Source organism: Ailuropoda melanoleuca, chromosome 8 (genome assembly GCF_002007445.2).
Source record: "Ailuropoda melanoleuca isolate Jingjing chromosome 8, ASM200744v2, whole genome shotgun sequence".
NCBI lineage: Eukaryota > Metazoa > Chordata > Mammalia > Carnivora > Ursidae > Ailuropoda > Ailuropoda melanoleuca.
The window spans coordinates 47965992-47992487 of NC_048225.1; positions in this window are offsets into that span (position 1 = coordinate 47965992).

The window sequence follows — 26496 nt, forward strand, 5'->3', positions numbered from 1 at the left end:
TAAATTTCACTGGGAATCTTTGATCTGCATCTGAATTTCACAAAATTTATAATTGGCAATACAGATTCACATGTTCAGTTTGTTCCAAGTATACTTAAAAGCTTAATAGTTTTTCTATTTAAATCGAAATTTATTAAAATTAAATTAAACTAATTCATTTTCTCAGTCTCATTAGCCATTGTTCATGTGCTTGATAGCCACCTGTGATTGCTGCCATGTTGGACAGCAAGATTGAGAGAAAAAGGGGAGCGTGAATGTGTGTACACATTTTTTCCCCTGAATTTATGGAGGGTGGAACATTTTGATGAAAAATGTTATTTTTTTATGTATTTACAATGAAGAGGCCAATTTTCTTCTTTGGTAAGATGCCCAGTGAAAGCAATCATGATAATGAGCCAGCATTCAAAGAGTTAAATACTCATTACAAACTAAGAGTACTCTCCTTGAAAAGACAATTGCCTATTGATTGATTCAAGCAAGATGCTGAAGCTTTTCACAGACCAGGTGAGCATCCTTTGAGATTCTATTCCCTGAATCCTCTGCTGTTGTCTGCTCAGCCACCACTGAGTGTCACTGTGGGCTGAGAAGCCTTTCCAAAATCAACAAACAGGAGAACTGCCTGAAATGAGAGAAGGGAATGAAAATGAATGATGATAATATTGAATTCTCCTGGGTTTCTTTGCTTCTCTTTTTGCTTCTGATACTAGTACACTTCTAAATCCATAACAAGTACATGAGGAAAATTAAATCAGAGCACAAAGCCACTAAGAAGCAGCCTAGTAGATAAATATCATCTATCTTTGAGGAACCTGAAGTTGCCATAATAGTCAATGCAGAGTTGATTAATGTCATAAAAATAAGATTTACTTTTGCAAGGCTATATCATCAGCATAAAAATAGGTTTGTCTTTGATGCTTTTTCTCTTACTAAATGGCTAATATTTTTTTTTTGTTTATTTCCATTTGATTTTGAAGGACGGAGGTTCTGTTTTTGCTGTTATTCTATTTTTAGTAGTAGTATTTCCAAATGGTTTTGAGACAATATACGTTAAAGGGCATATATATTTTAATTGTATAAAATAGAAGCTCAAGGAGCTGTGCTGTAGGTACCAGGAGGAATGTATTTATTTAATATAGAATAATATATGAATACCCATTCAATATAATGTCCCTTTTTCAAGCTTTAGTGAATGTCTGTTTTGCTGAAAACAGATTTCATAGTTGTTATTGGTAGACAAAGGCACATATACACAGTTTGAAAAGAAGTAAGTGTCTTCAAAGTTCAAATATGTAAGTAGTATTTTTTTTTTTTTAATGTGGGTACTTACATATTGGGCACATAATCCCACAATGAAGAGTGCCTGATGGTGACTTTTAAGAACTACTCAGTAATGTTCTCCCAGTGACATTTTGTTTTGTAATGAACCAAAAACGTAGCATTAAGATGAAGATCAGTGAAGATGTTCTGTAGGCATTGAAACTCAAAAGATCCAGACACAGGATTTTTTATTTGCTTTATTTTATCAGGTTTTGAATTATTGTAGACATTTTGGGGAAGTACCTAATAAATTCATTTCTTTTTTATTGAATATATATATATATATATATATATATATATATATTTTAAACTTTTCTCAAATAATTGCTTCATAAAGACTGATCAAAATAGAAAGTTGAATTATATTCACCAAGGGGAATTTGAGAATTTTGGTCATTTGTAGAGTGGGAAACACCCTCAAGCTCCATACCTAACTACTGAATACTTACTACACCCAAAGCAACTGAACCTTCATTAGTTTAATAATCCTTATCACAACTGGGTAAGGAATGGTTAAATCTGTTTTATATAACAAACCAAGACCCAGGAAGGTTCTGTGATTAATCTAAAGTTTCATAGTTAGTAAGTGTTGGAGCCAGGATATTCTTGGGTGTGATACCTAAGACTTTGCTGTTAGCCAGTACTCAATTCTAATTCTCTATATTAATTTATATAGCTCCATATGGGAAGGCATTTGCCATAGTGACATTACTGTTGCCTAAAGTAACTATTTAAAAAATGGATTAACTTAAGGAAATGAAAGTTTCTGTTGATAAGTTACAGAAAAAGGTCTCCTTTTTCGTACCTTTCTCATTCCTTCTGAATGCTACCTTAAACTCATCTTACTTAGTTTTGTGAAGATTTAATGCTGTAATACAGTATATGGAGTTAATACTATCTACTTTACAAACATTGTGAAAATTGAGCTTCCTATATATATATAGCAACTCACAAAGCCTCACCATAAAGAGTTCTCAATAAATGGTAGCTATGATTGTCTTCTTAAATAGCTTTCTTTATGATGCAATTTCTGAGAACCTTCCTGAGAACCTAAATTGACCTAATATTAAGTACAAACACTTTAATTTAGGCACTACTGATTCCTATCTATAAATCAGTTTTATTTTACATTTTGAATGCAATAAAAACATTTGTCACAAACATCTATCTTTTTTTAAAATCTACTTTCTATCTACCATCTGGCCATCCTTCCCACCTACTTGATTTTTAGGGACTTAATGGTTTGCCAGTTAAGGCAGGATTAGCTAAATTTTTGTGGTTTTGTTTTAGCACCTTGGTGATTAAGCGAAAGCTAGGGCCAGTCACCTTTAAAGGTGGTGGCAACTGGAAGATACTGGAGAGTCATAAAATGTTATAAGAGTGCAGGAATGGTGGTTCTGGGATGAAATGGAGTGATTTTCCCAGAGGGTTTAGAGTGTTAGTGCTCAAATAACAAGATAATGAATGGCAAGAGATTAACAACAAAATCCTCTCCCTGGAACTGTTGAAGTTCTCACAAAATATGCTACATCACCTTGATGATTAAGGTGCTTCTAATGTAGAGCACATGTTAATATAAATAAATACCAGTCTGGATCAACAGTGTACTGCAATTTATTTGAAAATCATATATTTAGTGCACAAGGGGGGTTGTGGGGAAAGCAGGAAGAAATACAGAATTTGTTGAATAGATTTCTGCACAGCCCGGTAATTAAAAAAAAAAATATTTATTTGACAAGGAGGGAGGGAGAGAGAGAGAGAGGAAGAGAGAGTGTCTGTGCAGAAGAACAGGGGGAGGGAGAAGCAGACTCCCCGATGGGCAGAGAGCCCAACGCGGGGGCTCACCCAACGCGGGGGCTCAATCCTGGGACCCTGGGATCATGACCTGAGCCGAAGGCAGATGCTTAACCAACTGAGCCACCCAGGTGCCCCCCACAGCCTGGTAATTAATATGGCCTCCATAAATGTCATTTCCCTTGCACTTAATTCCCTGAATCACTCTGTAAAATCAGTGGCCACATCCCTGTTTTTTAGATAAGTAAAATAAAGATCAAAGAAATTAAAAGATCTTTACAGGGTCATACACTTAACAAGTGGTAGAGTTTCAATATAAACCTTTAGCCCATTATTTCTATAGCTTGTATTCTTTATTAAACAATGGCTTTCAAATATATTTTTAGTCTTAGGACACTTTTTTTCCTCAAGCAAAATTTTTCACAGAAACCTCTATATAAAGCAGGTTGAAGCTGTGCTTCTGTTTGGTGCAGGTGTGAGGGTCTTGGTGCAGATACTCTGACAGCCATCTCTCACATCCACATGAGTCCTGATACACATCTGCGGATATCCTTGGGGCTCTGCGGACCACAAGTTTAAAACTAGGGCATCACGACATATGCACTTTCAAAGAGACTACAAATCCTTGAGTTCTTTGCTTATGTAGCCATATGGCATGAGATAATCCTTTGCTCTATAATTTTACATTCTATTGCAAAATAATTTTATTAAGTGGGAAAGAAGTGGTAGAAATAATGAATAGCAATTTATCTGATGGTGCATTTGAGATATAAAACTTGAGCTATCATAGGTTACAAAGGCTTTAGTTGTCGTTTGGGCTAGGGTATCATACATTAAACTAATGAGCCATTCTCCCTCTTTTTTTAACAACTGTTCTCTTTTATTTTAAGAGCTTCAACTAAACCTCCAAAATACCTTCTTTATTTTTCTAAAAATAAATAATAAAATAATGTGATTTTCTGCCCATTTCCCCACAGTCTGCAATTGAGTCATAGAAACATCTAACTTTTCTGGATACTTTGATTTACAAAATAATACATACTTTTTGCAAGTGGATACACAGCTATTCCATGTGAAGGTGAGCTATATCCCAGATGCATCCCATTGCTCATCTCTGATCTTCACAGATTTCTTTGTGGGCTAGAGAAAAGGAGAACGCGGGATGCCCTTTGTATCCTGAACAAAGGAGACAGCATGGACATCTTCAAACAAGTTCGAAGTGTGAATTTATGGGCTGACCTTTCTCACCTCTGGCTTCTTCCCAGAGTGTTCAAGGCTGTTCCAAAAGAGAAGCTCTGTTTGCCTCAGCCTGTTTGGTACAGCATCTCTTTAATTACTAGATACCCAAGGATGTATTGGGATTTAACTTTAGGTGTCTCTTTGACAAAACATATTTAAGCCAAGAATTGACCAAATCAACTGCAGAAAGTATTCACTTATTATTAAAATATTATTGAACAAACACTGGTATAATCTAAAGAGGCTCTCACTCTGATTTTTTTAAAAGATTGTATTTAATTATTTGAGACAGAGAGGGAGACAGAGAGCATGAGTGGTGGGGAGAGGCAGAGAGAGAGGGAGAAGCAGACTCCCTGCTGAGCAAGGAGCTCAACATCAAGGGGCTCAATCCTAGGTCTTGATCCCAGGATCCTGAGCTCACAACCTGAGCCTAAGGCAGATGCCCAACCGACTGAGCCACCCAGGCACCCCTCACTCTGATATTTCATAGAGTCATCCTTTATCCCTAATGTCTACCTGAGAATAAACAAATCAATATTGGTCAATGGGAAAAAAAAAATATTGGTCAATGGGAAGAAAGCTAGAATACAGATTTATTTATTGATTACAAAAAAACGCCCAACAAACTAGCAATCAATCAAACAAACAACTCCACAAATAAAAAAACGTATAAAAAGAAAGAGAGGGGGGCGCCTGGGTGGCACAGCGGTTAGGCGTCTGCCTTTGGCTCAGGGCGTGATCCCGGCGTTATGGGATCGAGCCACATCAGGCTCCTCTGCTATGAGCCTGCTTCTTCCTCTCCCACTCCCCCTGCTTGTGTTCCCTCTCTCGCTGGCTGTCTCTATCTCTGTCAAATAAATAAATAAAATCTTTAAAAAAAAAAAAAAAGAAAGAGAGGGAAAAAGAGAGGTGGAGAATGAAACTGTATTAAATGCCTGTAATGCATTAAGCATTGTGCTACAATAGGTCAAGAAAACAGAAAATGAGATACAAGTGCCACAAAAGTTGGACCAAGTTCCTGTCCCCTGTGCCACCATAACAGTCTATCCATATGTGTATGGCAGCACCGATTATGCTGAATCTTAGCTGACAGTCTCTCCACATCTGTACTGTAAGTTCTTCAAGGGCTTACCCACCTATATTAACTAAAACGCTATCATTAGGCATTCTGTTACCCTAAAGTGAGGTCAGAAGGGAGGTTGGTGGAGTTGTTTGATTAACCTCCTTGTAGCAAACGCACGTCCCCACCACGAACTATAATTCCAGATTGCAGTTTATGACAATGACAGACATATCATTTACATTCCAAATTAAATCATCTGCACCTATATTAACCATAGTGAAATATCACTTCCTGTAGGTAATTACTAAGCTTTTCCTTCATCAGTCTAGATTTTCATCTGCAAAGGTCAAATTTCTTTGCCCTTAACCAAACCTCTATGGGTAAAAACTATACAAAATCCTCTGTGCTGAAAATCATTCACCTGTAACAAACTATCCAAAAATATTCTTAAAATCCAGATTATTAACAAAATACATTTAAAAATTTTTAACTATATTCATTCAGTAAGAATTTATTGAGTACATAATATTGTGATTCCGCTAAGCTCTGGGAATATGAGTAAGAAAACAAACCATAAAAGCTTGATGAGAGTCTTATATTCCAGTAAAATAACAATAGCAAAATCTTGTGATACATTTATAAAACAGTTGCTATGGGGACTCAAAGGCATCTAAATCAGACTAATGAATCAGGTAAAGTCTTGAGGAGATAAAACCTTAGTTGAGCATAAACTGTAAGTAGGAACTACATAGATGAAGGAGAATGAATAAGCGTGTTCTAGATAAACAAAGTGACAGTTGTTTTGAATGAATTAAGTCAGAAATCATTGTTTTAGAGAGATTAATATATGTGTTTTTGAAATATGTCTTTTAATCATGAAAGCATACTTTAATAGGGATACTATCACCTTGGAATCAGATGTTTTTAATCCTCCGTCAATAGCATGTATTTTGAGTATTTCCCCCCAGAAGTGAAAATGTATTCTAAGAAAGTCACACTTTTTTTGCCTTTCACATAAGCATTTCTCAGATATTTAGAGAAAGGTGTGTAATTTAGGGCAGTTGGGCAGTGTTTTGTTTTTGTTTGGTTCATTTAGTGCAAGGATGTCATGTTAATATGTAAATTCTGCAACATGTCTACAATCAAAGGATATATTAAATGTAGAGACCATCTCTTTGAAGAAATTATGTATGTCTAATGTAAAAATAACAATAACCACATTATGGCCTGAGCTCTTTAAGTTTGGAAAGAGAGACACTGGAGGCAGTATAGGAATTCAGTAAAGAAAGTGGTTTTGTTTTTTAGTTACTTAACAATTACTGTTTGTGGAATTGTGGAAATAGCATGCGATTGGGACCGTGGTATAGCCTCTCACTCTCTGTGGGATCTTAGACTTACCAATCTCCCTCAACCTCACCTGAAATGATGCCAACTTGTTTACCTGAGCCACAGATCTGTGAACATTAAATGTGTGAGTCAACATTTGGTAGATCATAAAGTGCAATGCAAATATTAGTTAGCAAGTCACCAATGACTGTGTCCTAGTATTACAGCATGAAAGCAATCACTTTACAGTGTATGCCGTACTTGTTATAGCTAGAAGAGCTTTGATGGAGTGTATTTAAAATTTTAAAAGATGATAATATAATAATAAATACACTACCTCTGCCACCGTAGCTGACTCTGAACAAGTTATAACACGAATCAAAACTTATCCTTGAGAAAATGTGGAGTAGTTTCAAGTCCTTAATCTTCAATATAAAGAAATTTGTATAAATCCAGTGTGCTTTGGGTAGTACCAAGTTCTTTGAAATCAGACTGAGTTGGTTTGAACTCTGGCTCTATCATTGCCTCATTTTTTTTTTTTTAACTCTGTGTGATGTGTTTAGCTCCTTGCAGTCTCAGTTAGTTCATCAATAAAATAGGACTAATAAGATATCTGTTATTGTGTGTATGTGTGTATGTGTCAGAGAAAGAGAAATGACTGGCTATGACAATATATGTGATTAACAACATAGCACCAGCTTGACAGGACATGTTAAATACATGTTAGCTTCTGTCTACCCTCAGGAAATCTCATAGTGTAGGCCAAGTCACCATTCTTTAGTTGAGAACAAAATATATTTTTGTCGTCTAAGACATGTTCTTACCTTGGGGCACCTGGGTGGCTCAGTTGGTTAAGCATTCAACTCTTGATCTTGGCTAGGTCATGATCTCAGAGTCATGATATTGAGTCCTGTGTCAGGCTCTGTGCTGGGTGTGGAGCCTGCTTAAGACTCTTTCTCTCCCTTTCCCTCTGCCTTCCCCCTCCCCTTAAAAAAAAAAAGACATGTTTCTGGGGCGCCTGGGTGGCACAGCGGTTAAGCTTCTGCCTTCGACTCAGGGCGTGATCCTGGCGTTATGGGATGGAGCCCCACGTCAGGCTCCTCCTCTATGAGCCTGCTTCTCCATCTCCCACTCCCCCTGCTTGTGTTCCCTCTCTCGCTGGCTGTCTCTATCTCTGTCAAATAAATAAATAAATAATGTTAAAAAAAAAAAGACATGTTTCTATCTTAAAGCTATAGAAGCAATACCTTAAAATACTCACAATACTTTTTTACACAAGTTTAGCCAAGACAGAAAATTGTTGGAACCTTCGTAAGGAGATAGGCTATCTCTAAGACTGAGAGAGGGCAGAAGGGTTCTCAGGTGGTCTCCAGACTAACTATACAGTGTGATAATTTGTTCTCAGGTAGCATCAGTACTGAAAACACACTTTCCCCTACAAGGAAATGATTGACATCAAGGATGTATTGGCCCCAAAAATGTCCTCCGCCATACCTGTGTTTCAAAATATAGTTATTTAGTTGAAAGAATCAGAGATGTCCCATCTTTGATGGGGTCACTTCTTCAAGGAGCCTCCATGTAAGGCCAAGGATATCCACCTGGACTTACTCATGCCTTATACTGAGCCAGAACCCAAGAGCCTGGAAGAGTTAGATGGACTGGTGATTGATTTTTATTTCTAAAGATCATTATTAATCTTCACAGACTTCCAATGAGGAGCAAGGCTCCTTTCTTAATTGTGGTTAATTCTGAAAATAAAGATTTGGAAATTTAAAAGCAGGGTTTTAGAGTCACACAAACCTGAGTTTAAATATGGCTCTGCCATTTTCTAGCTGTGTGGCCTGAGAATAGTGATGTAAACTCTATAAACCTTTATTGCCTTAAGTATTAAAAGGACACAGTACCTGTTTCATGTGTCTATGGAGATAAATGACTATATATATGTAAAACATCTAGATGAATGCCTGGTATCTAGCGAAAAGTCAGAGCTAAAAAAATTGTCTATTTTTATCAACAATAAAACCACCAACAAATAATGTTCAAGCTCTTTGTACATTCCAGAGGTCGTGTTATTTACTTTCATGCATAACTTGCCTGTCACTCTTTAGGGCTTGTATGAGAGTGCAGTGCAGTGGTTAATACCCAGTTTTGGAGACTGAAAGCCTGAGTACAATATTCCTTTTGTGCCACTTACTTTACCAAGTGACTTAATCTTTCTGAATCTCTCTTTCCTCATCTATAAAATGGGAATGCTATCCGAACGCTTTCATACCTTTGCTATAGACATTCAGTATGATGGGCAGTGAAAAGTGCTTAGCAAAATGCCTGGTGTGTGGCAAGCGTTTACAGAATGGTGTTGTTATGTTATGGTTGTAATGATTATTGTCATCTTCACATATTAGGTGGTATGCTAAGATGCAGAGGGAGAAAGTGATTTGTCTTCTATAATTATTAGTTCCTATGTAACTATTATGTGGTAGAAAAAAAAATCACAGTCCTGCAGTGAAACGGACTTTTTCTGTATATGTTTGTTAATCTTAAGTAAATCATTTGCTAAGCCCCAGAATCATCCTCATCCATGTTGTGATACAATCTATTATGTTTCTATCACTGATGTAACATACCTTCAAATATAGTCATTAAAAACACCTGTTCTTGGGGCACCTGGGTGGCTTAGTCGTTAGGCATCTGCCTTCGGCCCAGGGCATGATCCCAGGGTCCTGGGATCCAGCCCCATGTAGGGCTCCCTGCTCCGCTGGGAAATCTGCTTCTTCCTCTCCCACTCCCCCTGCTTGTGTTCCCTCTCTCACTGGCTGTCTCTCTCTGTCAAATAAATAAATAAATAAATAAAATCTTAAAAAAAAAAAAAAAAAAAAGAACCCCCCCCCAAAAAAAAACCCCAAAAAACAAACCCACCTGTTCTTTACCTCACAGCTGCTGTAGGTTAGAAGTCTGGTGTCGTATGACTGGATCTTTCCCTTAGGATCTCAGAGGTCTGAGGTGAATATGTTGTCAGAGTGGGCTATTTTCTTTTCTTTTTCTTTTTTTTTTAAGATTTTATTTATTTGACAGAGAGAGAGGCAGCAAGAGAGGGAACACAAGCAGGGGAGTGGGAGAGGGAGAAGCAGACTTCCTGCTGAGCAGGGAGCCCGATGCAGGGCTTGATCCCAGAATGCTGGGATCGTGACCTGAGCGGAAGGCAGATGCTTAATGACTGAGCCATCCAGGCACCCCCATGTGGGCTATTTTCTTGATACTCATGGGAAGAATGTACTTCCAAACTCATTAAGTTGTTGGTAGAATTCACTTCAATAGCTTGTAGGACTGAGGTCAATTGTTCCTTGCTGGGCTGCCCTTAACACTCTGAGGCCTGACTCTGGTCCTTGCAGGTGGTCCTTTATATCTCACAACGAGCAAAGGCTCACTGGAAGTTCTTTGTTCTTAAAGGCTCATGTGTTTAGAATGAACCCATATGGATAATCCAGAATACTCTCCGCTTTTGAATATTCTTTGAACCAAATCTGCAAAATCCCTTTGCCACGTAGCATAAGATATTCATGCTTTTCAAGGATTTGCACACAAACATCTTCGGGGCACCATTCTGCCTACCACAGGGAATAATTATGTGTTCTTACATTCAGAAAAATAGTGTTTTTCTAAAAGTATTTTTGTTTTTGTTTTGGTGTCCTAAAGCAAGAAATACTGAATGTATAATTTGAAATAAAAAAATAAAAACTAAGAAGGAAACTAGAGTCTACTATAATTCCTTCATCTAGAACAACAATAGCCACATTTAACAAGAATTTACCTCATGGTTGTGATCACACTCTTTCACTTAAATTTATAGTTTTATAACACAAACGTTTTCTGCATATTCTGAAAATGTTTGTGAATATGATTAGTATGATTGCCTTAGCTCTCAATGAAAATATTCTACTCCAGGAATTTCAATTAATAATTATTTCCTCAGTGCCTCTGAAGAGCCTAGCGCTGTGTTGGAAGTAGGCTTAGAAAGGTGAGAAAGGGCCTCCCTCAGCAAGTGTTGCATGGGGGAAGAAGCGTTTAGACAGAGAAGAAAATATACCATGTTTCATTTTCAGTCATAACTGGGATAACAATGTAAATGTACTTCCCTAACAAACATTTGTATAAATTTTTTTTTTTTAAAGATTTTTTATTTATTTATTAGACAGAGATAGAGACAGCCAGCGAGAGAGGGAACACAAGCAGGGGGAGTGGGAGAGGAAGAAGCAGGCTCACAGCTGAGGATCCTGACGTGGGGCTCGATCCCATAACGCCGGGATCACGCCCTGAGCCGAAGGCAGACGCTTAACCGCTGTGCCACCCAGGCGCCCCTGTATAAATTTTGCATTTAGATTGTCACTTTAAACTCCAAATATGTTACAAGCAGGTACACCATTTTTCCCCCTGTACTTGCAGCTTTATGGTCAATGTCAATAATTGTTATTAATTTAACTGGGTTTATTAATAAATATTCAATTACTTAGGACCTTTAAACAATTCAAGAATCCTGAATCCTCAATCTGTTTGACAATGTTAGGATGGTAATGACCATAAATAATAATCACCTTCTTTGTGGGCGCTCTAGTCCTAATTACATGTTTGCTCCATGGACTCATCTAACAGGAATTTTATGATCCAAATGTGATTTACAGCTATAAATTAAATAATTATCTGAGGTACTACCGGGGCTACTGGGACTAGTGATGTGAAATCTGATCAATCTTGTGGAGCTTAATGTCTCTACGAATGGAAACCAGCTCAGGAATTCATAGCCTGTTTTATTGTCTCCTGCAGCCTGGTCATTTAGATCAGGAAAGTGAAAAAAGAAGAAAATGTATTATCTGTCTCAAACCTGTGGCAGCCAAGTGAAAAGATTTAGAAAGTCATAAAAATTACTCTAAAAAAAAAAAGAGTATGGAAACAATTTGATCTGGGTGGTTTGGAAGAAATGGACCAGAATAACTCTTGTCCAGCAGTTCATGGAAATATCTGCCTAGAATTGTACTTTTACACAATTGCAGAGGACCATATGTTACTTCAAATCTGCTAACAAACAAAAAAAATTAAAATTCAATAGCTGCTCCCACCCCCACTGCTCTTTCACATGTACTTGAATTATTGCAGTCATGAAGAGAAAAAACAAGTGTTTTATACATGGAAGGCAAGGGCAAAGCAATGTGATAACATTTATTATAGACATATGCACAGAATGAGATGGGAACATAGAGGAAGGAGAAATACCATGTTATTTATGAGGTTAGAGCAGTCTTAGCGACTACCTATGGCCACAATCCTCTTTTTTGTGGGTACGTTAAAGCTCAGAGTGATAGTGGCTTGCCCCAGGTGACACTGCTCAGGATATAACATCTGACTATGACTATTCATATGTAGCTGAATTCTGGATGCCATTTTCATTTGGCTTTTATGATCTCAGGCAGATGTGCTTGAATTATGCTTGAATTTCTCCCTATCTTTTTTTTTCCTCCATAATAATATTTTTATTATATTATGTTAGTCACCATACAGTACATCCCTGGTTTTTGATGTAAAGTTCCATGATTCATTAGTTGCATATAACACCCAGTGCACCATGCAATACGTGCCCTCCTTACTACCCATCACCAGCCTATCCCATTCCCCCGCCCTCCTCCCCGCTGAAGCCCTCTGTTTGTTTCCCACAGTCCATAGTCTCTCATGATTCATTCCCCCTTCTGATTACCCCCCCTTTCTTTATCCCTTTCTTCTCCTACTGATCTTCCTAGTGAATTACTCCCTATCTTCATCTACAACATATAACCTCTTCCCACAATTTCTCTTTTCATAAATATTTGACCCCATAATTCCTTTTCTCTGCTTCACGATTAAGTTTACGTGACATTCCCTGGGAATCATTCCCTAGAGACCCTTTGGCAGAGGAATCTCACCGTTTCAATGGTTATTTTTATGTTACTGTATTTATTTTTTATGCCATTTTTTCCCTCTTTACATAGATTATAAATTCACTGAAGGCAGGGATTCTTTCATAGCAGAATATTTAGTACCAAATACAAAGCCTGGCACAAAATAAGGTATACAATTAATGTTTATCAAAATGTCGGGCTTATAAATATCTGTTCCCTAATTATCACTTGTATTCTAGACCACAGACTACACTTTTATGAAGTCCTTCCTATTTCTGTCCATTGGGAAAATGATCTCTTTCCTTTCAATTTTCACGTCATTTCCTTCACGGAATTTATAATTTTCTGCCTTGCAGTATCTCAGTTTATAGACTTGGTTATTTTTTCCAGACTAAATGTGAACTATTTTAGTAAGAAGGACTTACTTATTTAATAATTAATTGTTTAATTATTTTCGGTACTCTTCTGTTTCCCCAGTTCTCACACAGATTGGGAACCCAACAGGTATTCAATAACATTGTATGAACGGGGGTTAGGTGATGCATACCACTTTATGAAATAGATCCACTACTTTGCAGTAGTTACACGTGAGTGTGGGATGATCATCTAATACAAATTCAACTTGATGCTGAAATCTTTACACTTATCATCACAGAACAGTGCCTTATAGAGTCTACAATATGAGCAGTGGTGGTGGTGGAGGGGGAGTTGGCATTGGTGGTGGAGCTGCCATTTATGTTGGTGTGACTGTAATTTTCTACAACCATTATTTAACTTGATTCTGACAAGAGGCCATTAAAACAAGCAAAGTGTGGAGTCTTTGTATATGGGTTTCCTTTTTAATTAATTTAGCAAATCTTTATTGAGTAAGAACCATGTTCCAGGCATTGTGCTAGACACGGAAGACACAAGGTTAGAAAACTAGACAATTTCTTTGACATAATTATGTTTTAACGATGATAACCTTGTGTCTGAGAGAAATTGTTTTACTAACCCTAGGTCACAAAGTAAGTGCAAGAATTCAGAATAAGTTTTCTATCGGTTAAGACAAAATAAAAAAATAGTGGATTCCTGCACTCCCTTGCATGATCTTCTTTCTCAAATAATTATTTCATCTACCTAGAAGCAGAAAATCAGTAAACAAAAACTTTATTATAAATGTGAATGTTTTACAGTGGAAATCAGTATTATATGGAGAAAGGAAAAAAATGGTTTTATTGAGATTTATTGACAATCAGCTACCATCATAAGATCATCTAGACAATTTCAGAAAGGTATAATGAAAATTATTATCAAATTTGAGATGTTTTTGTGTTTAAGAAATTAATGTTAGACTTTTTGTCAAGAGGCTTCATGAAGAAACAACTCTTGAGTCTCAAAACTTAGGTTGTTAAGTAAAATAAATACTTCTGATTGTGTAACTAATACTTTATACCTAATTTTATTTCTTACTGAATCCTGCACTAATATGTAGTATGAATAGTTTATATTATATAACAAAGTTACATTATATATTTTATAATATGGGATGTATATTTTTCCTTTAGTATTTTATTGTTCCTATTCTGTTAGAAAAAAACAGAAAACAATAAACAAAACAGTTTTAGATAGATTCCCTGAATAACAGGAGGGAAAAGTCACTGGGTGAGGGGTGCCTGGGTGGCTTAGATGATTAAGCATCCAACTCTTGATTTTGGTTCAAGTCATGATCTCAGGGTTGTGAGACTGAGCCACACTTAGGGCTTTGTGCTGGATGTGGAACCTGCTTAAGATTCTCTCTCCCTCTCTCTCTGCCCCTCCCCGCCTTCGTGTGTATACTCTCTGTCTCTAAATAAATTTAAAAAATTAAACAAAAAAACAAACACCCATGAATATTTGCTGTATGAAATTCACAAAGAGAATAAAGCATATGTGCATAATTGGGGAACAGTTATATCAGATATGGTGAACATCTGTCAGGAGCACAGATGTTAACTGCTACATGGAGAAGACAGCATATTAATTCATAGCAATTATTTTAAATGGTTGGAAGACTTCAGGTTGAGAAGACATTCGTTTCCTTTTACCTTTCTTTCTCTCTCCCTTTCTTTCTCGCCCTTTTGTTCCCTTCCTTTCTTTCTCTCCCTTTCTCCCTCTCTTTCTCTCTTTTTCCCTTTCTCCCTTTCTCTCTTTCTCTCTTTCTTTCTGTCTTTCTTTCTCTCAGAAGGTATTCCATGGAAATATGCAAGCAATTCACTGTGTAAGAATGACAGGCTCATCATTTAAAACTCTGGCTCTGACATGTTGGTGATATGAAAGATTTGAGAGCAGTCAGTCTGTCCCAGCCTGACGTACATAGTCCTGAAGTGCTATACCTGAATGTGAAATAGCACAAAATATGAGGGGGAACCTGGCAATCATCATAATAATTGCTAATTCTTGTATAGTGCTTACTCTTGCTTTACATAGATTAATACAATTTCATCCTCACACTATCCAGATGAGTAGCTCATATTATTATCCCTACTTTTTAAATGAGGGAACTGAAGGACAGATAGGTAAATGGAAGTGGAGCTAGGGATCAATTCAGGCAGTCTGGTTTCAAGAGTCTGTGCCCTTAACCATTAAACTGCAACTTGATGTACATGAATGCATACATGTGTATGCATGTGGGCTATGTACATTGGATATGTGTATGACTATGAATATGTATAAATCATATACAATTTGTGACATGTTCTCCTCTGCACATCTTGTGCTCATCAGTGCTTTTCCTAAAATATAGCATCATACTTCAATGAATATAAATAATAATCTATTAGTTTATTCGTTCATCATACATTGGTTAATATAAGACTTACATTGTTGGTGAATGAATACATCAGTAAATGAATGAGCGAATCAATAGATGCCAGAATATAAGGTTTAAAATATGAATAAACTAATTCATCATTCAAGAAATATTTATTATCAACTTTATTCCATAAGAAAAAAGAAAAGAAAAAGGAGAGAGGCCCCCACATTCATGAGTTCATAGTATAGCAGTTTTGAAGATGAAGGGCAGAGCTACCCAAGTCTAGTAGAATGTTACAAAGCAAAGCTGGGGTGAGAAGAAGAGGTGGGCCAGTCCAAAGTGGTGCCCAAATCTAGATGCTTATTAGAATCAATTAGAAACCTCTTACAAAAGATCCCTTGCCAGTGCCCATTCTAGACAACTTGAACCCAAATCTTGGGGACTACCTGCCAGGCCGGTGAAATTGTTCCAGATGATTCTAATATACAACCACCTTTGAGAGCCACCGGTCAGACAAAGAGGGATGTCTAGAAAGCCTTTTCAGAGGAGAGCATTTTCTGTTTGAGCCTATTTGATAGTCTGAGGCTTTGCTAGGCTAGAACAATGTGGGAGTCATGGGTAAGTATGGGACAGAACAGCTGCGGAAGGGAAGGAATGGGGAAGAAAGGCAAAGGCGGAAATTGCTAGGGACCGAGAGACTTCTTGGCAGGAGAGTTGTGTCTTCGTCTGCTTCTGCAGTCCTCTGAGCCCCTGGGCCCTTTCTCTCCTGCTATCTGCCTTTGCTCCCTAGCCAGAAAGGGATTATAATACTCAGCCAGAAGTAAGGTGTTCTGGACTTATTTAGGATAATGGCCTTTATCGATTGTGGTTCTCTGCCTCAGGCCTCATAGGACGTTTCAGCTTCAACTTTGACTTCAGACTCATACTTCCCTAAATAGCTTCTAAATGGATTTTAAAATGCTCCATCTAAATTACTTAAAGGCTTACCTCAGCCACCCCATCAATTTCTAGAGAATGAGCTCTTGCCAACAATCAAGATTTTGTAGCACTTTGCAAGCCAAGTAAAAGCTACAGCCCTTGCCCTAAGGTGTTTTCCTCTGTGAAGTAGGTGTGACTGGGTACTTAAAAATACATAAAATGCTAGGATTTGGAATTGGTTCTAGAAGTGTTGATTCTTTCCCTGTCGTTAGAGCTGTTAACTACTTTACTGAGCGTTTCATTCCTTTTCAATCTGACAATACGGTGGCTATAACATTTTGTGTTTCTTTTCTTTTTTTTTTTTGAGACTGTATAGTACTTTCAAAATCATCTGAAGAGAGTCATTAGATGTTTTGACTATTGTCTTTGTTGAATAGTAATAACAGTAGCTAATGATTCTAATAGCTAGCATTGTTGAACATTTACTATGTGCTAGTCAGTATTCTTAGGCCTTAGCCAGTATTAATTTATTACATGTTCTCAATAACCCAATGAGAGAGGCAATTTATAATTCCAATTTATAGATAACAAATTCATGTCACAGAAAAGTTATGTAACTTGACCTGGGGCTCTAAGCTTTTAAGAGGTGGACCTGAGATATAAATCAAAGCAGTATGGTTTCAGAGCCTGCGTGCTTAATATAGAACAGACGTGGTTTGTGTCTCTTCTCACACTCCTGATGTTTTGACAATATAAGAGTGTTTTGTGAAATATTTACACATTCTCTGATACATCATAGTCAATAAATATTAGGTATTATACTAATTATAATATTTTCTAAATATTTTTAAAAGATGAGATGAAAATATTTGAATAACCTACCGTGTTTTTGAGTTCTAATCCTACTATCTCATTAATATTCATAAAGACCTTGAATTGCATCTATTACCAGACTCTTATTTTTTTTTTAATTTTTATTTATTTGTTTGAGAGAGAGGAGAGCTAGAGAGATCACAGAGGGAGAGGGAGAAGCAGACTCCCCGCTGAGCGGAGAGCCAGACTCAGGGCTCCATCCCAGGACCCTGAGATCATGACCCTAGCAGAAGGCAGGCACTTAACTGACTAAGCTACCCAGGTGCCCCAGCAGACTCAATTTACAGATACTGAATTGGGAACTCAGAGTAGTTGAGTGAGTAGTCTCAAGTTACACAATCAAGAAGTGGTAGAATCAAAATTATAACCAAGGTTAACTTGGGGCTTTTTTTTTTTTTTTTTTTTAAGAAATAGCCTTCTTTTTGACTGCTGAGTGGTGGCAAGTCCCTCATTTAAAGTGGCACAATTAAGAGGACTTTTTGATGAATAATTCAAATCTGTCATTATGTCTACAACATGCAACATGAAACATTCACAAAATATTTAATACACAGCAGAGGAGCAATTGAAAGGATAAAGTCAAATTTAACTAGTTAAATTTCTAAGAGTTTAACTATGGTTACAAAAGGAACATCTTGAAAATGTAATTTTGAATCTAGGGGATTTAAAAATAAAATGTTACAAAGAAAATGAGGGTGTTGATTTCTCCTGACACAGCTCAGTTGCATAGAATACAAACAACAGTGTGTCAGTAAAGATAGACGGCTCAAAGGGGGAAGTTTAGAAGAGCATGTGAGCGCTCAGATGCAGCAGCTCCCATTGTCTGACCAGACATCTATTTGCTTGTTGGCACTGGGCTGGTTGATGCTTCTGGCGCTATAAATTGGTAAGACTGAATATATACATATATATATGTATATATGATATATGATATATATGTGTATATATATATATTAAATGTATATAAAAGTATCCCATTATATATAGCATTGATTGATAGATTTTCTAATGAAAAATGCTGAACAGCTTAATAATAGGTAATCCCATTTTATGCATCTGATATGAACTCTGAACTGTGTAAATAGCACCAAATAATAGCTTTCATTTTTTAGTACTCTTAGACAACCAGACACAGTTCTAGGTGTTTCCATACAGCAATCTTATTTTCTGCATTTTTCAATTAAAGAAACCAGTGTTCTAATAGGCTATTAACTTTTTTGAGCTTATACAGCTAATGTTAGATATGAGATCTGATTTCATGTCCATGCTTTCTCTACAGTTTCTGTAACACCCAAAGAAATAAGAGATTTCAAACAAGTCCAACAATTTGGAAAAGAAAGATAACTTTCTCTCATGGTCTTTATCTCTCTCTCAACCTTTGACCTCTCAACCTCTCTCCCTCTCTTCCCCTCCTCCTTCTTTATGTCTCTCTCTCTCTCTTTCCCTGTCTCTCTTTCTGAATACTATTTCATAAAAGTCAAGAGTAACATGTTACATCTTATAACAAATTGTTGACTTGTGCTGTTTACATCTTATAACATGTTCTCCTGAGTTTCCCAGACACAGGCCGTGACACACATAAGCCAGGTTACTTTTCTTTTTTTAAGGATTTATTTATTTTTAGAGAGAGAGAGAGTGCACAGGTGGGAGGGGCAGAGGGAGAGCGAGAGAGAAACTCAAGCCGACTCCACACTGAGTGCAGAGCCCAACACGGGGCTCCATCCCACAACCCTGAGATCACGACCTGAGCTGAAACCAAGAGTTGGACACTTAACTGACTGTACCACCCAGGCACCATAAGCCAGGTTACATTAATGTATGTTCTCAGTTCTATTCCTGGGAGATTTTGATCAGTAAGTAAGGGCAAGTACCCAACATTTATATTTGTATAAATGTCCTTTGGTCATTCTGATGCACAGTCAAGTTTTGGGAAACAACTCCAGATGCTGGTTGATATTCTTTGCTACAAAATGCCACAAATGACTCCTATCAACTGTTCTGTTCTGTCTAACAGTGTCTTCTTCATTGCACCCACAAGCGATAAAAATAAGAGGTTTCCAATACTCAGAAACTTATTGCATACTTGCTCCTATAAAAGATGAGAGCAGTTACACAAAAATGTCTCGATCATTTTTAAAATGTCAGGTCTTTGCTCTCTCAGGATCCTTTACCAGAGAAGAACATTCATATTTCTTCTTGTTCCCCTAATAATAATACTAAAAATGAAATGAAATGAAATGAAAAAGACTCTTTATGTCTCTAGTCCATTGCCAACTTTAATTCATAACAGTCAGTATTAATGCAAGCCTACGTTCCCTAGGAAAGATAACAGATGCCTAGACTTTTTTTCCCCCCTTCCGTTCCTACATTTGATTTTCTCATGTTCCATCAAGGTTTCCTAAATCTATTTAGTCCAGATTCCAGCCTCAGGCATCTCTAAATGTGTTAGTTTAATACTTTATCATCTCTTCTTTGCATTCTTCATGGAGAATAGATAGTTTTATATTAAGAAACCACAATAAAGTGTTTCCTGATAAGGAAAGATTGATTCTGGGAACCTCCATCCAACACACTGAATTGATTTTTCTCATTTTGTACTGAAATCACAAAATGCTTGGTGAAACGCATATGCAGGGTCTCCCCTTTAGGGATACTGGCTTGAAAGCAATGTTTACAATATTTCCTTTCATGTATCTCAGCCGGCAAGATAGAAAAGATCATACAAGTCTGGAGATTGTCATGAATCCAGCATAGGAAACCAGGAAGATGGTACCAGAAGGAGAGCTGGGAGGTCACTAGGGCCAACAGCTTCCTTCTCTCAGAGATGTCACTTGCATTTCCTGAGCCTCAATTTGCTCCTCTGTAGAATGGACATAACATATGTTATAAGTTATTGAGGAGGTTTACTGAGGTAAAGAGTATTGTCAAAATATAGTTTTCAAATAGTTAAAAATAAAACTTCTTCAAACATAGAATGAAAATATGTTAATTTATTAAATCATTAATAAAACAGGAAGTTGATAAATCTACTACCAAGAACAGTTGAAAACTGTGCATTAACATGAGTTTTGTTTGAATAAAGAATGTTAGACAAAAATTTTTAGGTTAATTACAAAAATGGTTAATGTTACTTAAGACAATAAAATTAATAAAGCTTGGGCTACCTTTTCTACTTAACCTAAATCTGCAAATTAGCATGAGGCACCACAGTATTGAAGGCAAATACCAAAGTCAAATGCTGATATATTACCTTCGAATAGCATATTATCTCAGCTGGGGCCCCTTTCAGAATATCTACAAGATCAAAACTATTTTCATAATAATGCTGAGTTTTTATTTGCCTCTTTCACTCTCATTCACTCATGAATGGAGTTTTTCAGAGGCTATATAATGTATGATATTGTAACAGATTAAATGTAGGAACAGAAATGAGAATCCAGCTGTCTTCCCTTAAGCCAGATATTAATGAGATTTATGAAAATGTAAAGCAATATTACTCCTTTCACTGATTTCTCATTTGTTTTGGAAAATGTATTTCTTTTGTAAAAATACATAATTTGTGTCAGCATTCAATTATAGCTATGTTTAAATTAATAAATGTATATTTTTTAGATTATAGTTTAGATTTCCAGTGTGGTATAAATCAATAGATATAACCCACCAAATGCAAACTCAAACAGTTTTTAAGGGAAAAAAAACACGTCCTAAGAGTAAAATACTTGAGAACTGCTATCCTAGAAAATTAAATAAGATTGGTTAGATCTGTTAATAAAGTGTAACATTGAAAGGACATGTTTTACTCTTTTTTGCCTGAATTCCACATTTTGGACATTTCTTAACAGAGCTAAGGGCACAGCAAAGTGCCTTCTGCCAGAGCAGAAGCTCTATATTGTTTCCCTTCTCATTCTTTTTCTTCCATTTATTTCTAGTGGAGCAGCCTGGTTACAAATTGGCCATTATTTTGAGTCTAAAGTAGGATAATGGAGGGGAGAATCACTCCTTGTTTAGAGCAGTCCAAGTCTCTTCCGGATATCTCATGCTGATGGCTAATTTCCTAGCTCTGAGAAGATAACCCCTGTGGCCTTTGCATCCCAGAAAATTCACATGCAAAGCTTGAGAACTAGGCAGTTTTATGGTCAGACTCTTCTGCACCCGCATACAATAATTTTTTAGATGCCAGTTACTCATTGGTCGTTGTGCTAGAGAATATGAATAGGAAGAAGCATAAAGCCTAGGCTGGATTAAGTAGTTTGCAACTAATGAGAGCAACCATTCCAAGAAAACCATTAGGATCTTCACTCCTGGTGTGACTCCTTTAGTGAGCTTCTATGACATAAGGCCCTGCATAACCTGACTTTGTTGGTGTCGTAGGATCTCAGCCTCAGAGTCACTCACTCTAGAAACTTGGCAAACATCTCAGATTTTTCTACCTCTTCCAGTTATCTACTCTCTGGCACCTTGTACTTTGTGACCCATAGAACATTGTATTTTGTTAAATATTTGTGTAAAATAAAGAATTATTTGCTCAATAATTCTGACTTTTAGTCAATGATCTCAGTGAGGGCAGAAAATGTGTTTGATTTGCTACCATAGCCTTCCATCCGGTGACAGTGTAAGTATTTGTTGAATAGGATGCTCTGACTGCAAGGAAGAAGGAAAAGTTGACAGTGAAAGGAGTGATAAGATAGGAGGGGAGTACTAAAAAATAGAAAAGCATAAATGATGGAAGGATCTCTAAGTGGCTTATTGTTCCTGAAGCTTGAAGTTAAATATATGGGGAAGATGATAAGGCCATAAAGTTCCATTTCATCCATCTGAAGTCATTAATTTATTCCATCAATTCATTTGTTTCCTCAATCATTAACTATTTAGTATCCATTGCATGCAAAAGATTTTTAGGTAATAAAATGACTTACCAGTCCTGATAAGTCAAAATAAAACCTCTTGTCAATGTGAGTTGATATTTCAGCTAAGGATATAAAATATATATCTTTGAAATGATAAGATAGCAATTATAAGGTAAACCTGTAATGCAGGGCTGGGAAATCTCATTACAGACTTTATATATATACATCTGGAAAAAAATGTATATGAAGACCTAGCAGTATTTCTTCTTAGCAAACGTGATATTTTATTAGATTTCTTTTGCCCAGCACCTAATCTAATGCCTGGCATAAAATCAGTTCTCAGTAAATGCTTTCATTTCAAATTGTGTAATGAGCAAGTAAAATTCACAAGAGGGGTAGGGATTAGAACCTAGAAAATGACATAGTCCTCATCATCATAGTCATTATCATCTTCATCTTCATTATCACATTAGTGTGTATTTTGAATTTCATATGTACACTAGGTACCAAACATTGCATTATGCAATTTGCATAAATTATCTCAAATTACCTTCACAATTCTTCAAGGTAGGAATATTTTCCCATTTTCAGATGAGGAAAGTAATGTTCAAAAAATTCAAGTTACTTTTTCAAGGTTGATAGTTAGCAAAGTTAGAATTTGTAACAAAACTGAGTTTTGTATGATAACAATGCCTGTCCTATTGCCACTAAACCATGCTAGGGGAAAAAAAGAGAAAGAGAGAGAGAGAGAGATGTAATATCCTAGTTTTACAAGGTGATTGATTAAAAAGAAAGCTATAAATGAATTAGAGCTAATAGGTTTGTATTATAAAGAGTAAAAAGCACAGACATGGTCCTCAGATTATGCAAGAGTCCATCATTCTAATGATACTCAATTTTTAATATTGTCAGGACATTGCAATGTAATTAAAGATGTTAATTTTAAGCATACATATATCATCACATGGCCATTCTTTGGGGAAAATGCTTTATATGCTTTATTAATTTTTGTTAGATACAAAGACCAGGTTCTAACCATTTGAAATAGACAACTATATTTGTAATTCACATTTTTTTCAATATGACAATCAAATAATTATTTTTAGGAAAAAAGAAGCACTTTTTTTTTATTAGACGTTAAATAAATCAAATGTAAATCTTCTACCATACAGCGTTACCTAATGAACATTACCATTTAGGGTTATTCTTTCTTATCATTTATTTTTAATGAGTTAAGTGAAAACACTGATTTAGCAAAGTGATCATAGTCTAACCTGTAAAGAGACATAAATACATTCCCTATCATCATATTAATGTGGTGATGATTTATATTTCGTCTATTAAACTACATAAAAGTGGAGAATTAAAATAAATTCCTTTATGCCCAGTCACTAAACCCTTCTATACATGTCATTAAAATTAAGTGTAGAAGGAAATTCACAACTATATCAGAAATTGAGTTCAATTAGGGACTCATTATGAAGGCACAGTGAAATTGATTTGCAACTATATCTTTTGGGGCTTCCATTTTCTTACGTTAATAATAAAATTTTAAATCTGACAAGGAGAGTCATTAAAGTGCCTCGTAGGAAGGGTTATTCATTACTTCAGAAGTGTATTATCTGGAACTTATTCCCTTCTGCTACCAAGATTTGTCCTGTCCAAGAGATTAATGATGTCGAATATAAACTAGTTGGCTGGCATCAGTTACCATGATCCACATTCTCAGTAGATTTATGTACCATACTATTGTTTTTATGATTTAAAAAAATTTTCCTTCTTTAAAAACCAGTATTACCTTTAGAAGATTGGTGCTGTCTATTGTATAGGTCATGTCCTATACACAGAAATTGGTCCCTTGTGATACTGTGGTGAAAATAGTTCTCAAAATTATGTCAATTTGAAGTGCATACATGTACAACATAGCATGTGATTCTGGTAAAATAATCAGTTGAAGACCAAAATGACCCTAGGAATAGTTCAAAGAAGACCATGCAGGAGATTCCAGGCATCAAGATTTTCAGCCAGCTTGCAAGATATAGATAGTATGTATTCAAAGTATAAACTATCATCAAGGGTATGCCTAGGGTATAGGCATGTCTACTGTCTCACACAAGAATGTGTTAGTTTTCTATTTTTATTACCATAAAGTTAGCAGCTTAAAAAAGAATCATATGTGTTATCTCATAGTTCTGTGGGTCAGAATTCCAGCTTGGTATGGCTAGATTCTCTGCTCATTGAATTATAAGGCTAAAATCAAGCTGTCAGCTGGGCTGTGGTTCTCATCTGGGACTTGGAGTCCTGTTCTAAGCTCTCTGCTAGTTGGCAGAATACAATTCCTTCCCATGGTTTTTACATGGCTCTCTACATCTTCAAGTTAGTAATGTGGTGTTAAATCTTTTTTATGCTTTGAATCTCTCTGACTTCCCATTCTGCCTTCCTCCTTCATCTTTTAAAGTAAGTTTAGAGAAAATAAAACTTGAATTTCACACAGTAAGAAGTAATTCCTATAATTCATTAAGCCACAGTGTTGTCCTGATTAAATTAGAGATTCCAAAATTTTCATAAAATCTTGAATGACAGTTCAGTACTAGGTGGATAAATAAAATGGAGGATTACATATGGAGGCATCAGTTATATTTTGAGGCTGATATCCATTCACTTTCAGTGGCAGGATGCCTAGCTAGAAGCTGGAGGGTTCATCAATGTGAGATATGTGACCTGGATTAGGCTCTTCTGTAGTATATGCTTTGTCTCCCTCAAATATTTGAAAATAATGTTAATTTCTTTAGTTCATGCAGGTCATATCTATGCCATTTGAACAGTAAGGGAAAGGCTGAATCTTTTCATGCATGAAATGACTAAAAAAAAAACCCCAAAAACGAAAGTAGAAAACAAGTGCCGAGATGCAGGTTCACCTGCATTTTATTCAATCTGACAACTGCAAAATGAGTAACAGAATCTCTGAATTCTGATTAAACTGTAAATGCCTTTGAATTATTATTATCATCAGTTGAGGTTGTTGACAATATACTTAGCACGAGATAAGACGCAGGAGACATAACTTCTGCCTGAGGGTTTTTAAATCCATATTGTATTAAGTGCATGCTGTGTGAAATGTAATTCATCTAAACTTGACCAAACTTCATTAAACTTCTATTTATGGTATTGGGCATAGAGGTACTTACACTTTAAAGTAAAGCAGTTTAGTGTGCTTTATTAATGCATATTGCAAATAAAGCCAGTCTCCTTCCCACGAAGGGAAACTATTTTAGAGACTGCAATCTTAATTCCATAAAGCCATTTTTGAAAGTATTTGCCAATTGGAATAAAAGATCAAGGTGAATTTGGATGATTCAGTTTAAACCATCTTAAACAGAAAAATCCACACAAAATTGTCATCATCATGAGAGCACTATATATTTAGCAGAGGAAACTGATTTTTATTTAATGTGTACTCAAAACCAAGTACTCAGCTTACATGGCCTCTGTATTTTAAGGAATCATCAAAATGCTATAAAATGTAAATACCTTTATTTCTTTTTAGAAAAGGAGAAACTGGGATGCAGGGCTTTCAAATCAGNTTTTTTTCAATATGACAATCAAATAATTATTTTTAGGAAAAAAGAAGCACTTTTTTTTTATTAGACGTTAAATAAATCAAATGTAAATCTTCTACCACACAGCGTTACCTAATGAACATTACCATTTAGGGTTATTCTTTCTTATCATTTATTTTTAATGAGTTAAGTGAAAACACTGATTTAGCAAAGTGATCATAGTCTAACCTGTAAAGAGACATAAATACATTCCCTATCATCATATTAATGTGGTGATGATTTATATTTCGTCTATTAAACTACATAAAAGTGGAGAATTAAAATAAATTCCTTTATGCCCAGTCACTAAACCCTTCTATACATGTCATTAAAATTAAGTGTAGAAGGAAATTCACAACTATATCAGAAATTGAGTTCAATTAGGGACTCATTATGAAGGCACAGTGAAATTGATTTGCAACTATATCTTTTGGGGCTTCCATTTTCTTACGTTAATAATAAAATTTTAAATCTGACAAGGAGAGTCATTAAAGTGCCTCGTAGGAAGGGTTATTCATTACTTCAGAAGTGTATTATCTGGAACTTATTCCCTTCTGCTACCAAGATTTGTCATGTCCAAGAGATTAATGATGTCGAATATAAACTAGTTGGCTGGCATCAGTTACCATGATCCACATTCTCAGTAGATTTATGTACCATACTATTGTTTTTATGATTTAAAAAAATTTTCCTTCTTTAAAAACCAGTATTACCTTTAGAAGATTGGTGCTGTCTATTGTATAGGTCATGTCCTATACACAGAAATTGGTCCCTTGTGATACTGTGGTGAAAATAGTTCTCAAAATTATGTCAATTTGAAGTG